Raw genomic sequence first — 12,634 nt, 5'->3', positions numbered from 1 at the left:
GAGAAAAATTCAGTGCATAGTTGAAATCTGTCGCTCACTTATTCAAGCTGAAAGAATCAACTACGTGAATTTACTGTTTATTTAAAAAGGTGAAATATTTAAACAGTTACAAAAATAGCAACTTACCGTCTGAAGGTTTAGATTACTAGCCCTGAGAGTCACTGAAATCAAATCAGTTGCAGATCCCTCTTTGACATTTATTGCTGCTGAATAGATTGCTGCTAAGAGAAGTTTCAACTATTATAAGGTGAGGAATATAATTGAAAACAAGATAACTAGCCTGATGTATAAACACATAAATAAAATTTTAATTAATTTGTAATTACAAAATAAAACGAGTAGGTGTGTGACTGAGTGACATTTTACAAACTTTCAAGTTTCAATAGCAACGAATTGTTTGTCAAAAAATAAAATAACATGTCAAATTTTGTTTCTTTATGGCATATGTCAGAAGTATGTAATTTAGAAAAAAGTTGTCTTCTCTCAAGAAAATTTGATTTGATTCTTACTTTGTATTAATATAACACCAAATTGTGGTTCAGTTATATCTTTTCTTGTAATTCGTTTTAATCCACGGTCTCAGCAAATTGATAGAGCAAAGGAATATCGTGATGATTTTTCAATTTGTTATAATATTTTTGATGGTAGAACTGTTTCGAATCAATCTCATCCTTGTATTTCAACCTACAGTGGATGACCATAAATGAGATTCCCAAATATTTAAATATAACATAACTTTACAAATAAGACTACTTTGTTTAACTTATGTCGATATTTTAATACCAGTTTGGTGTTATAAAATGGTTTCGACACATTGCCAATTTTTTCAACCTCCAATTATTCAGTGGAAAAATATACAGATATATATATATATATATATATATATATAGTTATTTAGGAAACACCTTTTCCGTCATAAATTACAGATTAAAATATAAGCAAAAACAACTACAGCACCATTCTAATATTATAATTACTATAAACATGCTAAATTCTCAGATGTTAGATGAGTTGAAACGTATGCCCATACTATGGAAAACTTTCCATAAAATGAAAGTACCTGCTTTAGTCCTCAGCCTTTTTGATAGATTGTGATTTTTTCTTGTACTTTTTTCGGATTTCTTGCATATTTTTTCATATTTCATAGCCTCAGAGAAAATAGCATGCCCTCAATCTCCGGAGATCTATCTTTCAACACTCTAATCCGGAGATTGCATGCTTGCATGATATCCAACCCTGTGAATCCGACAGATACAAGAGACCTTGTCTCTTGGCTGTCTAGACCTCTGCGTCTCTTTGGGACATCTTTTCTTTACCATGTAGTGATTGTTACATACCTCTTTAGTTTTCCCTTCTATTTTCCTAAACCTTTGTGGTTAATTACTCTTAGGCCATGATCTTCGCATCGGTGCCCGGAGAGGCCTCCTTGTTCCAATAAACAAAAATCATAATTTATTCTGAAAACAAATCAATGTGTTGTTTTATGGAGCGTTATTCTGTGTTTAGTTGGGAATTCCTGTAAGTATAAGTAATGAATTTAGCCAAAATTATTCCCTAAAAATAACAGTTTGGTACGATCGGTTTCATTTCTAGCACTACTGTACATAAGTTTTTCTTCTAATTACCATTTTCAATGAGAAAGAACCTGTTTTGTATGTGTAATAGTTTTTGCTCGAAGGACCAATGTTTTGTATGTGCTGGACTAGTAAAACTGCCAAGTTTGTTATTTTTCTGTTTATTTTGCTCGGAGCATCTGAACGTTGTGTGTTGCTCTCGAGCTGACTTAAAAGTAAGTAACTTAAAGCTAATTCACCCTAACTAACTAAGGGGAGGGGGTTGCCCATTAGACGTTGCCAATGTTGACAAATGCTCTAACATGCCGCCCGCCTTGAAAATACAATTTTCAATAGACAAATAGAATATAATTAATACATTGGAAATCAGAATAGGAGTCATAATAGAAAAGTCAATCACAAGGTAGCGCACACACTTTCGAAATTGCTCGTTTTAGCACACCGGTTGTGCTTTTTACACTCACTACACGCACTTCTCCATCTTCACCAGGATGTAACTCAAGAATGCGTCCCATACGCCACTGTAGAGGGGGCAGTTGGTCGTCCTTAATGATGACAAGATGTCCTGGTTTGAGGATGTGTTGACCCGCTTGTTTCCATTTCAACCTGGCTTGGAGTTCGGACACGTACTCTTTTTGCCAACGTTGCCAAAAGTGGTGTTTCAGTTGATCCAGTCGTTGGTAATTATTGAGTCGGTTGACAGGAATGTGGGAAAGGACAGGTTCAGGAATTGAAGTTAAACATTTGCCAATTAGAAAATGACCCGGCGTTAACGGAGATAAATCATCTGGATTTGTTGATAATGGACTTATTGGACGCGAGTTGAAAACTGCTTCAATCTGTGACATTACCGTATAAAACTCTTCAAACGTAAACTTATCATTGCCTAATATTCGCCTCAAGTGATGTTTAAAGCTTTTAACACCAGCTTCCCATATACCTCCAAAATTAGGTGATCGCACAGGAATGAAATGCCACGTAATACCTTCTTTATTCAAGAATTGATTAATATTATCTACGTTAGTGTCAACAAACAGAAATTCTTCTTTCAATGCGGAGTCTGCACCAACAAAGGTGGTGGCATTGTCGGAATATATGTTGGAGGGCAAACCTCGTCTAGCGATGAACCTTTTTAACATTTGTAAAAATGCCTCTGTGCTCAAATTAGTTAATAATTCTAAATGGATAGCCTTTGAAGCCATGCAAACGAAGACACAAACATAAGCCTTTATGAATTTTGCACCTCTTGTTATTCTATCTTTCAACAAAAATGGTCCTGCGTAATCCAAACCAACGTTTGTGAAAGGATTGAACTGATTAACGCGGCATTCAGGCAGATTACCCATCAAATATTCCGTATTCGTTGGCTTAGCCTTAAAACATCGAATACATTTCCGAATTATTCCTCGACATACGGTGCGACCTGAGATTGGCCAATAATTATCCCGTACGGAATATAATAATTGTTGAGGTCCGCAATGTAACAGTCTGACATGCTCATTTCTGAGGACCAATTCTGTTAAAACATGACTGTTTGGTAAGATGACAGGATGTTTTTTGTTAAAATTATAATCGCCGTTAACTAATCGACCACCCACACGTATTAAATTGTCGTTATCAATAAACGGATTTAAAGACAATAGTCTGCTTTTTTTATTAATTGGCCTTTTATTTACCAAATCATTATACTCAGTAACAAATGTAGTTTGTTGCATTACACGTAGCAAAACTACCATAGAATTTTTTAATTCGGTACAGCTCAGAGGGCCAGATAGTTTTTTTTTCTTTACAATTTGAAATAAATCTTAACATGTATGCAACAACGCGCTTTAATTTTGTTATCGACGAATATCGTATGTAGATGGATTCGTCTGTAATGGTTGTTTGCAAACAAACAGTTTTTTGCTCTGGAATTATATTCGGTTCAGATTCCGTAAATTCTGGCCATTCTGACTTATCTTTAATGAGCCACTGTGGGCCATTTGACCAAAACGTGGAGGTTTTTAAAACATCTGCATTCGTACCTCGTGATAATAAATCTGCAGGATTTGACTGAGACCTTACATGATTCCATTGTTCTTGTTTTGTAAGTGACTGAATCACACCCACGCGATTTGCAACAAAGGTTTTCCAACGCGATGGACAACCTCGTATCCAACAAAGAACAATCGTGGAATCTGACCAAAATAATTGTGCTTGAATGTTGAGTCTCATTGATCGTCGTACCTTGTCTGTTAATTTTGCGAGTAATGTTGCAGCGCAGAATTCAAGCCTTGACAATGATACCTGTTTAATTGGCGCAACCTTTGATTTGGAACAAAGCATTTGAACAAAGTACTGATTTTTAACCTTACATCGTAGGTAAATACAGGCACCGTAAGCCGTTTCAGACGCGTCTGCAAAACCGTGGAGCTCACGTTCCTCGTACTCTGGCTTCAACACAAACCGACCAATCTTCAAGTTATTCAAATTTTGAATATTATTTACAAATTCTGACCATAGACTAGATAAATGAACAGATATGGGATCATATCAATCTAGTTTTTGTAACCACAATTTTTGAATAAGGATTTTTCCCAAAATTGTGACAGGTGCAATCAATCCCAAAGGATCAAATATTTGACCTATTGTTGACAAAATGAAACGTTTGGGTTGAAATTGTTGAGAATATTTAAGCTGACTTGTTTCAAATTGAATAATGTCGTTACAAGCATTCCATAGTATACCAAGCGTCTTATTATTGTCATTTGGTCCCAAATGAATTAATCCAACATTTAAATTGTTATTTACTTGAAATTTAGATAACAATTCTGAATCATTACACAACCATTTGCGCAGTTCGAACTTGCCCCGTTGTAAGATGTTTGACAGTTCTCGCTGAATGCGCAGTAACTCTGCCTTTGAATTAGCACCCCTAATCACATCGTCTACATAGAAATCATTCTCAATGATCCTGCTAATTTCGGGAAACTCTGTTAAGTGATCCATAGCTAATTGTTTCAAACATCTAACACTTAAGAATGGTGCTGATGCTGTGCCGTAAGTTACGGTTGCCAGCTCATAGGTTTGTATTGCTTCATTTTTGTTGAATCTCCAAAATATTCTTTGCATGCATCGTTCATCAAAATGAACCAGAACTTGACGATACATTTTTGATATATCTCCTGTGAGAACATATTGATTAATTCGGAATCTCAATAGTATGGAAAACAACTCATTTTGTATGGTCGGGCCGCTGCATTGAACATCATTTAGCGAAAGACCGCTACTTGTCTTGGCCGACGCATCAAATACAACACGTATTTTTGTTGTCAAACTTGATTCTTTTAAAACCGCATGATGAGGTAATAATATTGAGTACCAATCTTCTCATCACCTACATCCTCGACTTGTTTCATGTGTCCTAGGTCGATATATTCTTGCATGAATTCATCGTAACTTTGTTTTAAATGGCTATTTTTCGCTAATTTTCTTTCTAGCGACTGAAATCTATTTAATGCTCCTTGCCTTGATTCGCCTAGCTGACCTTTTTGTCGTTAAACGGAATTCGTACAATGAATCTGCCAGACGAGTCGCGCTCATAATGATCTTTAAAATGATTCTCGCAAAACTGTTCCCTTTCATTAAATATTTGATACGAATCACCTATTTCCTCTATTTCTCAAAAACGCTTCACGATTTCATCAGTTTTGTTTACGACTAAACAATTGACTGAATGCCTCTGATTCCCTTTACTCCAACCTCCTATAACGATCCACCCAAAGGACGTATTTTGCAGCATAGGATTATGTTTTCCCAGTGAAACACGCTCAGGCAGTAGAACCTTCCAAAATATGTCGGCACCCAATAGGATGTCGATATCATTGCATATATTGAAAGTAGGATCTGCCAAAGTAATACGACTTGGAAGTGTAAAGTTATATTTTGGCATTGTAGTAGAAGGTATGGGTTCTGTGATCTTATTCATAATTAAACATGAAACGCATGTTTTGAATGACCTTGAACAGAAGAAATGTCGAGTATTGTTTGATATTGAATCTCCGATATAGTTTGACCAACACCAGAAATTTTAATTTGGGTTTTGTGTTTATTTAAATTTAACATTTTAACAGCCCTTTCAGTCACAAATGAACTTTGGGACCCGTTGTCAAGTAGTGCACGTAGAACTTGATTGTTGCCTTGTGCATCTGTTACATGAATTAAGACTGTTGACAAGTAGACTTGCCTTTGTTCATTTGCCGCCGAGTGATTGACAATGGTAACTGGCACTTCAGTGTCAGTGACAATTTCACTGCCAACATGTGTCTCAATATGTAGTAAGGTATTATGCCTTTTGCCACATTTTCGACCACTAAATGAATGGCATGTTTTTGTGGTGTGTCCCTGTCTTAAATAGTTTAGACACAGCTTAAGCCTTTTAGTTTCTGAGATACGGTCATTTATTGAGAGTCCTTTAAATTTATTACAGTTGTAAATTGCAAGATCCTTTTTACAATAATAACCACTGACCTTGACAGACACAGTGGCATATGCGCTTGATTTGAATGGTTTGTTCTTTGGCTTTTTAGACCTTTCATGTTCCAGTTTCTCTAAAAGCTCACAACGCCCTTTTAGAAATTTATACATATCCGCCATGTTTGGAATTTGTGAGTTGTTGTTGACGATCTCCCATTCGCGTCGGGTAATATCGTCCATTTTGGTTGCGATTATGTAAATTATAAGAGTATCCCACGTATCTGTCGGCTCGCCCAAAGATTTTAGAGCACGCAAGTTTTTTGTCACAGAGTCGCAGAGATCTCGCAATTGAACATGTGATTCCTTTGTAACATTTGGATGATCGAAAATGGCTTTAATATGATTGTGAATTATTAGGGACTTGTTCTCGAACCTATCTTCTAACAATTGCCAAGTAATATCATAATTATATGCAGTAATTTCAATGGACTCGAGCAGCATCCCCTTGAAGACACGAGCGCAAATAATAAAGTTTTTGAACGTCGGACAAAGATTGATTTGCATGTATCAATGACTTAAATGCATCGCGAAATTCTAGCCAACCGTCATACTGGCCCTTAAAACAAGGTAGATTTATTGTAGGCAATTTTATACCTGTAATTGGATTGCTCGCGACTGTATCTGATGATGACGTATTCGATTGTGTTTGATTATTTATGGTATAATCGTTGATTAATCTAGTAATTTTTGTTGTAACGTTATAGAATGAATCTTCAAACTCCGCCAATTCAGAACTATCCTCATTATCTTCGAGGTAGTATATTTCTGTACAAATGGAAGAAAATTCATCTAATATACACGAATGTTTTTCCAAACGAATTCTTAATTGTGCTATTAATTCGTCATTAATGATTGCGGTGTCTATAGAGTTTACGTAATTTTGCAACCTGGTCAGCTTGCCTTTGATTGTACGACGTTGTAATTTCTTAATGCTTTCAGTAGACATTGTGATCATTTTGTTTTTCAAATGTAAAGAATTTTTTAAATTGGCAAATGTGCATGCAGGTAGTAGATGGGAAACAAAGACTCAAGTGGTTGTAGACACGTGTTACGCAGGCCTTTCGACTTGAAACCAATGATTGTGGACACGTGCAATGCAGGCCCTTTTGACTTGAAACCCTGGTATGTTTTTGAAATGACCTTGATGTTGCTATGTTTGTTGATTAGACTTCCTTTTGCTGCAATTCTTCTGGAATCGATGCCAAATCCAAACTTGACTTGCCTGCACTGGTTATTTCAACTGGAACCGTTGCCAATTGAACACTAATTGCTGTTTTCGGTACGACGGAACTTATCGCCACGTATTCTTCTGTGTGTTGAACAGGTGTTTTCCGTTCGCCCTTGCTTCTTGCTAATCTTGTACACGTAAATCCGGCTCGAAGGACCAATGTTTTGTATGTGTAATAGTTTCTGCTCGAAGGACCAATGTTTTGTATGTTTTGTAGTCAGTAAAACTGCCAAGTTTGTGATTTTTCTGTTTATATTGCTCAGAGCATCTGAACGTTGTGTGTTGCTCTCGAGCTGACTTAAAAGTAAGTAACTTAAAGCTAATTCACCCTAATTAACTAAGGGGAGGGGGTTGCGCAATAGACGTTGCCAATGTTGACAAATGCTCTAACAGAACCTCATTAATAAAGAGAGAATATTTAACTATTAATTTCCTGTGGCATAGACAACTACAGTACTTACATTGCAAAGGCGTACAGGATTTGTACAGAAAGCGACTGGTACACGGTAATAAATTGGATAATGATAAATTATCCATGTGGTGTGACAATGTCAACGAGGTAAGCAAGCAAGGAAACCCTTTACTGACAGAGAAGGAAGAAGTAAGTAGTTACTGAATATTGTTCATTGAGATATCTGCGGACCAATGCGAGTCAGATTCAGCGGTGGATCAAGATATCTTCTTACATCAATAGATGATTATAATAGGTGGTTCCAGGTTTTTTCCTTAAGTCAAAGAGAGAAGTTTTTGAAAAATTTAAGGAGTACAAAAGAGCTCTCAAAAAACTAACTGGTAATGAAATTAAAAGAGAATTAGCTGAGAAATTGAAGATCAAAGATTGCTAGGTTTTTCTTTAGAATAGAAATTAACCAAAGTAAGAAAGGAGTAACACTTAAACAAAAAAAATATGTTTTAGAGAAATTCAGAATGGTGGATTGCAATCCAATTAAAACACTGTATGACTGCAACTCAAATTTAACAGAGATTTAAAACCATTCAAAGACCTCACACGATACAGAGAATTAATTGGTACTCTAATATACTCTAATGTAACCGGCTTTACAATAATTAGCTGTGTCGTTGGATGTGGTACCGCCTTCCTTTCTGCAATAGAACCTGGATTTGAGCCTCCTTTTCCTTTTCTTATTTCACTGTTCTTGTCTTTTAATAGGAACTTTAATAGGGTCACTAAATAAAAACGAAAATGTCACTACCAACACTTTTCCGCAGTTGCTACCGAAACTTGGTTAAATGACGATCGTTACCTCTGCCATTGATAACTACAGAAAAGTCTCTTATTGTTAGCGACTTTTGTCAATTATTCAAAGTGTGGGCAAGGTAGCAACCAGGGAATATTGTTGATAGTAACAATTTTTGTTTGAGTTGTTCGTCCTTCTTCTGTCTGAATTTAGTTATAAAAGTTACCATAATCGAAAGAGAAGAGTTGTTAATTTGGCTTGTAACCTCGGTTACTAAACCAATAAACGATGTGTAGGGTCCGGAAAAAAGAAAAGCTAAGTGAAGGTGAGATACAGAGAGTGAAAGAGTGCTTACACAGCTTTGTCGTCTAAACTAGGGATGCTATCGGTAAACTCTGATAGTACCCCTACTCCTAACGCTAATCCCAAATCTTTGTCCCAACTAGCCACCCCTACTCCTGCAAAGTCTTCCAGCTCCAAAACTCAGAAAACTTCTTGGAACTCGGTCACCCCCAAGGAGGTGATGTCGAAATTGTGTAACTACGACGCACCCCACCATTTATGGTTCAGTGTTGAAAGTTATGTATATTGAATTGTATTAAAGTATTTTAGACCAAGTACCTTAAGAATTAGAAGAGCCTTCTCATAGAAAATAAACTCCTTGTCATTAAAGTAATTATTTAACGTTTCTAATTGAATGGAATTATTTGGTAGCACTAATGGCTAGTCGTCTCAGTCTCAGTTTCGGCTCATATTTTTTGACAACTCACTGACAATCTTGACAACTGATCTTTGTGTAATTTTGTTTTGTTTGGTGTCCGATCCTATAATGCTCTTTGGCGAATTACAGAAAGAGGATATTTCAGTCTGCCAAAATGTGCGAAAAATGGGATCATATAAATATTAATCAAGGAGATGACCCAGCTTACAAATTCCGATAATATGCATTCCTCAGTTAATTTAATGCTGTCTTGTTAACCCAAAGTAGTTTACCTGAAACATTCTTCTCAATTTACAGCGCAATGTAGCTTAGGCTATTATAAAGAATGAAAAATTATAACACAACTTAAAACAAATAATGTTTCATTTTCTCTTGGGAATCCAATTGTGACTGATGCGATGACCTGTAGGAGTGTACTGAAACTACACATAAACTGTTAAAATTGTAATTTGAATTGTGCGCCTGTAGACAGTTAAGTTGTAATTTTAACACTAAATTCTTAAATATAAGTTTTTCTCCTGAAATAATAAATTCTTTTAAGAAAAATTAACAGGTTATGGAGCCAGAAAAGCCCAGGGAAGCCCAGAATGGCTTACTTACTGAGAAAAGTAATGAAGTTAACCTAAAACGTCAATACGACAATTGAAAAGTGTTTTCTCGTAACATCTGGAATAAGGGTTCTTAAATTGTCAGCAAACAATCAATTGGCATTAATTGAAAAGTTAACCGGCCGAGATAATTACGTAACGTGGCGATTAGCTCTAAAAACATACCTACAGCAAGAGGAGTTGTGGAACTGCATAGACCCCACCACATGTGTCATTGTGGACACAAAACGAGACACAAAGGCAAAAACTAAGATAAATTTACTAGTTGTTTAAATAAATTACGTGCACATGCAAGAGAGTAGTACTGCAAAAGAAGTATGGGATACGTTTTCATAAGTATTTGATGACTCTTTGTTGACACGCTGTGATGGGCTGCTGCGTGATCTCTATAATACTTCACTTACTCTATGTCAAAACGTAGAGAAATATGTGAGCAAAATTATGTGTACTGCTCACAAGCTCAGAAACATCGGTTTCGCAGTTGACGATGAATGGCTAGTTCCATTGCTACTCTCCGGTCTACCAGAGTCCTCTTATCAACCAATGATTATTGCTATTGAAAGCTCCGGCATGAAGATAACTTCTATTTCTGTGAATTCAAAACTATCACAAGATGTTAAACAACCTGAAAGTGACTCAACAGTATTCTCAGTCAACAATACCAACCACAAGAAACAAAGTAAGTAAGGGTGCTACACTTGTAATAAGTAAGGTCATAAAAGTCCTCAAATGCAAATCCAGGACCAAGGATCATCAATAAAAGAAGAAATGGAAGAAACAAATCAAATTTACTTGAAAGAAGACAACTTTTTTCTAAATTACATATTTCGAATAAGGTTCAATTGGACATTGGATGTTTTGTTTATATTTTAAGGTCTGGCATATGTCACAAGGAATCGTAATCTTAGCAACATAAATGTTATTTTCTTTTATTTGATAAACAAAATTCCTTCGTTGCTATTGAAATTTGAAAGTTTGTAAAATGTCACTCAGTCCAACACCCACTCCCAAATGTTCGTTTAGTTTTGTAATTACTAATTAATTAAAATTTTATTTATGTGTATATACATCTAGTTATCCTGTTTTCAATTTCATCCCTCACGTCGTCCGTATCACATATTCAAACTAAATTATAATAGTTGGAACTTCTCTTAGCAGCAATCTATTCTAATGGAAATATAAAGTTAACAAAGTTAACAAAAACAATTTCTTTTCACATGTTAATTATCTATCAGAATCACAGACAGTTTTTGTATGTCGACGATAGATCTGCAACTAATTTGATTTCCGTGACTTTCAGGAACAGTAATCGACATCTCCACAATAATGGCATCAAGTTGCCATTATTGTAATTGTTTAAATATTCCTAACGAGTTCCTAAGGAGTCCGCACATTTTGACAACTCTGGGAATTTTGACAGCTAATGTGAGAGTATTTCGTTCTGCTTAATTGCTGTACTTATAATCGCGATACCGATTATGGAAAGAGGTTATTTTATACGACAAAACATCGCAGAACCTGGGATCCTACAGCAGTATTTGTGTAAAAAGCTACTTTAATGTGTGGGCAAACGCATCAAGATATGCTCCAGCTTTTCTTTTACATTTACCCAAAGTCATTTTAGCTTGAGCCGAACCAACTTTTCTAGAAAAACTACCGCCCAGTCTATTACTCTTTTTTAAATTTCAAACACATTATATTAAAATCTTTTATCTAAAGTATAACTTGCGAATATGGTGTTGATTAATTTTTTTATAAAAACTAATCACTTTACATTACAATCGTTATGATTATTTACAGTAGAAAAATTACTTGTCAAATCCAGCCCATTTAGTGTAGCTAACAATAAATCATGGCAGATTCTATGAAATGCCTTTTAAATGCCTGTATAAACAGCATCAACCTGTAAATGATTATCAAGAGCACCAACTGTCGAGAGGTTATAAATAAGAAGGTTGGTCGCAGAAGACTTACATTTGCAAAATTCATGTTGACTCTCATTTATAATATTTTGGAACTATGGCATAATTATTTTGGAAATGATTTTTTTGGACAATCTTGGTAAACAACAAGTAAACTATCTCCATCCTTTAAGGTAGGTATAACAAATGATTTTTTACGTACTTTAGGAAATAAAGTAGATTTAAAAATCATATTAAATTTCATTGTTAGAGGCTTTGTTAATGAGAATCCACAATTCGTTCAATACTGTAGAAGGAATATCATAAGGACCTCTATTACTAGATAAATCAAGACTTCTGAGTTCATTGAAAACATCAATCTGGACAAAATTATAATTACTTTTTGAATATAAACAAAAATATTAGATTTGTGTCTGCATTGAAGGCTAAAAAGTGAAACAAACAGCTAACGAAGTGTAAATACTTATTTCTTTTGTTGTTTTTGTCTTTTCAATGACGAAATTGTAAGAAGTTACCAAATAAGTGTTCAAGATCAGTTTTGAAATCAAATGATATTTTGTACATATTCAGGTTTCAACAGCAATGAAGGCGAAATTTTATATATTTTCTTTGATAAGATAATAATAAAACTTAAACATGTTTTTTAGCTGCTTTTTTTCAATATTGTTTAACTTATAAATTCACATCACATAATTAGGACCTTCCTACTTTCCGCATATTTTGGCAAATTGAAATAACCTCTCTCAGTAATTCGCCAAAGAGCATTATATTATTGGACACCAAACGAAACGAAATTACACAAAGATCAGTTGCCAAGATTGTCAATGAGCTGTCAAAAAATATTAACCGAAACTGAGATCTGAGACG

Source organism: Aethina tumida, chromosome 1 (assembly GCF_024364675.1).
Source record: "Aethina tumida isolate Nest 87 chromosome 1, icAetTumi1.1, whole genome shotgun sequence".
Lineage (NCBI taxonomy): Eukaryota > Metazoa > Arthropoda > Insecta > Coleoptera > Nitidulidae > Aethina > Aethina tumida.
This window is presented reverse-complemented; position numbering follows the sequence as displayed.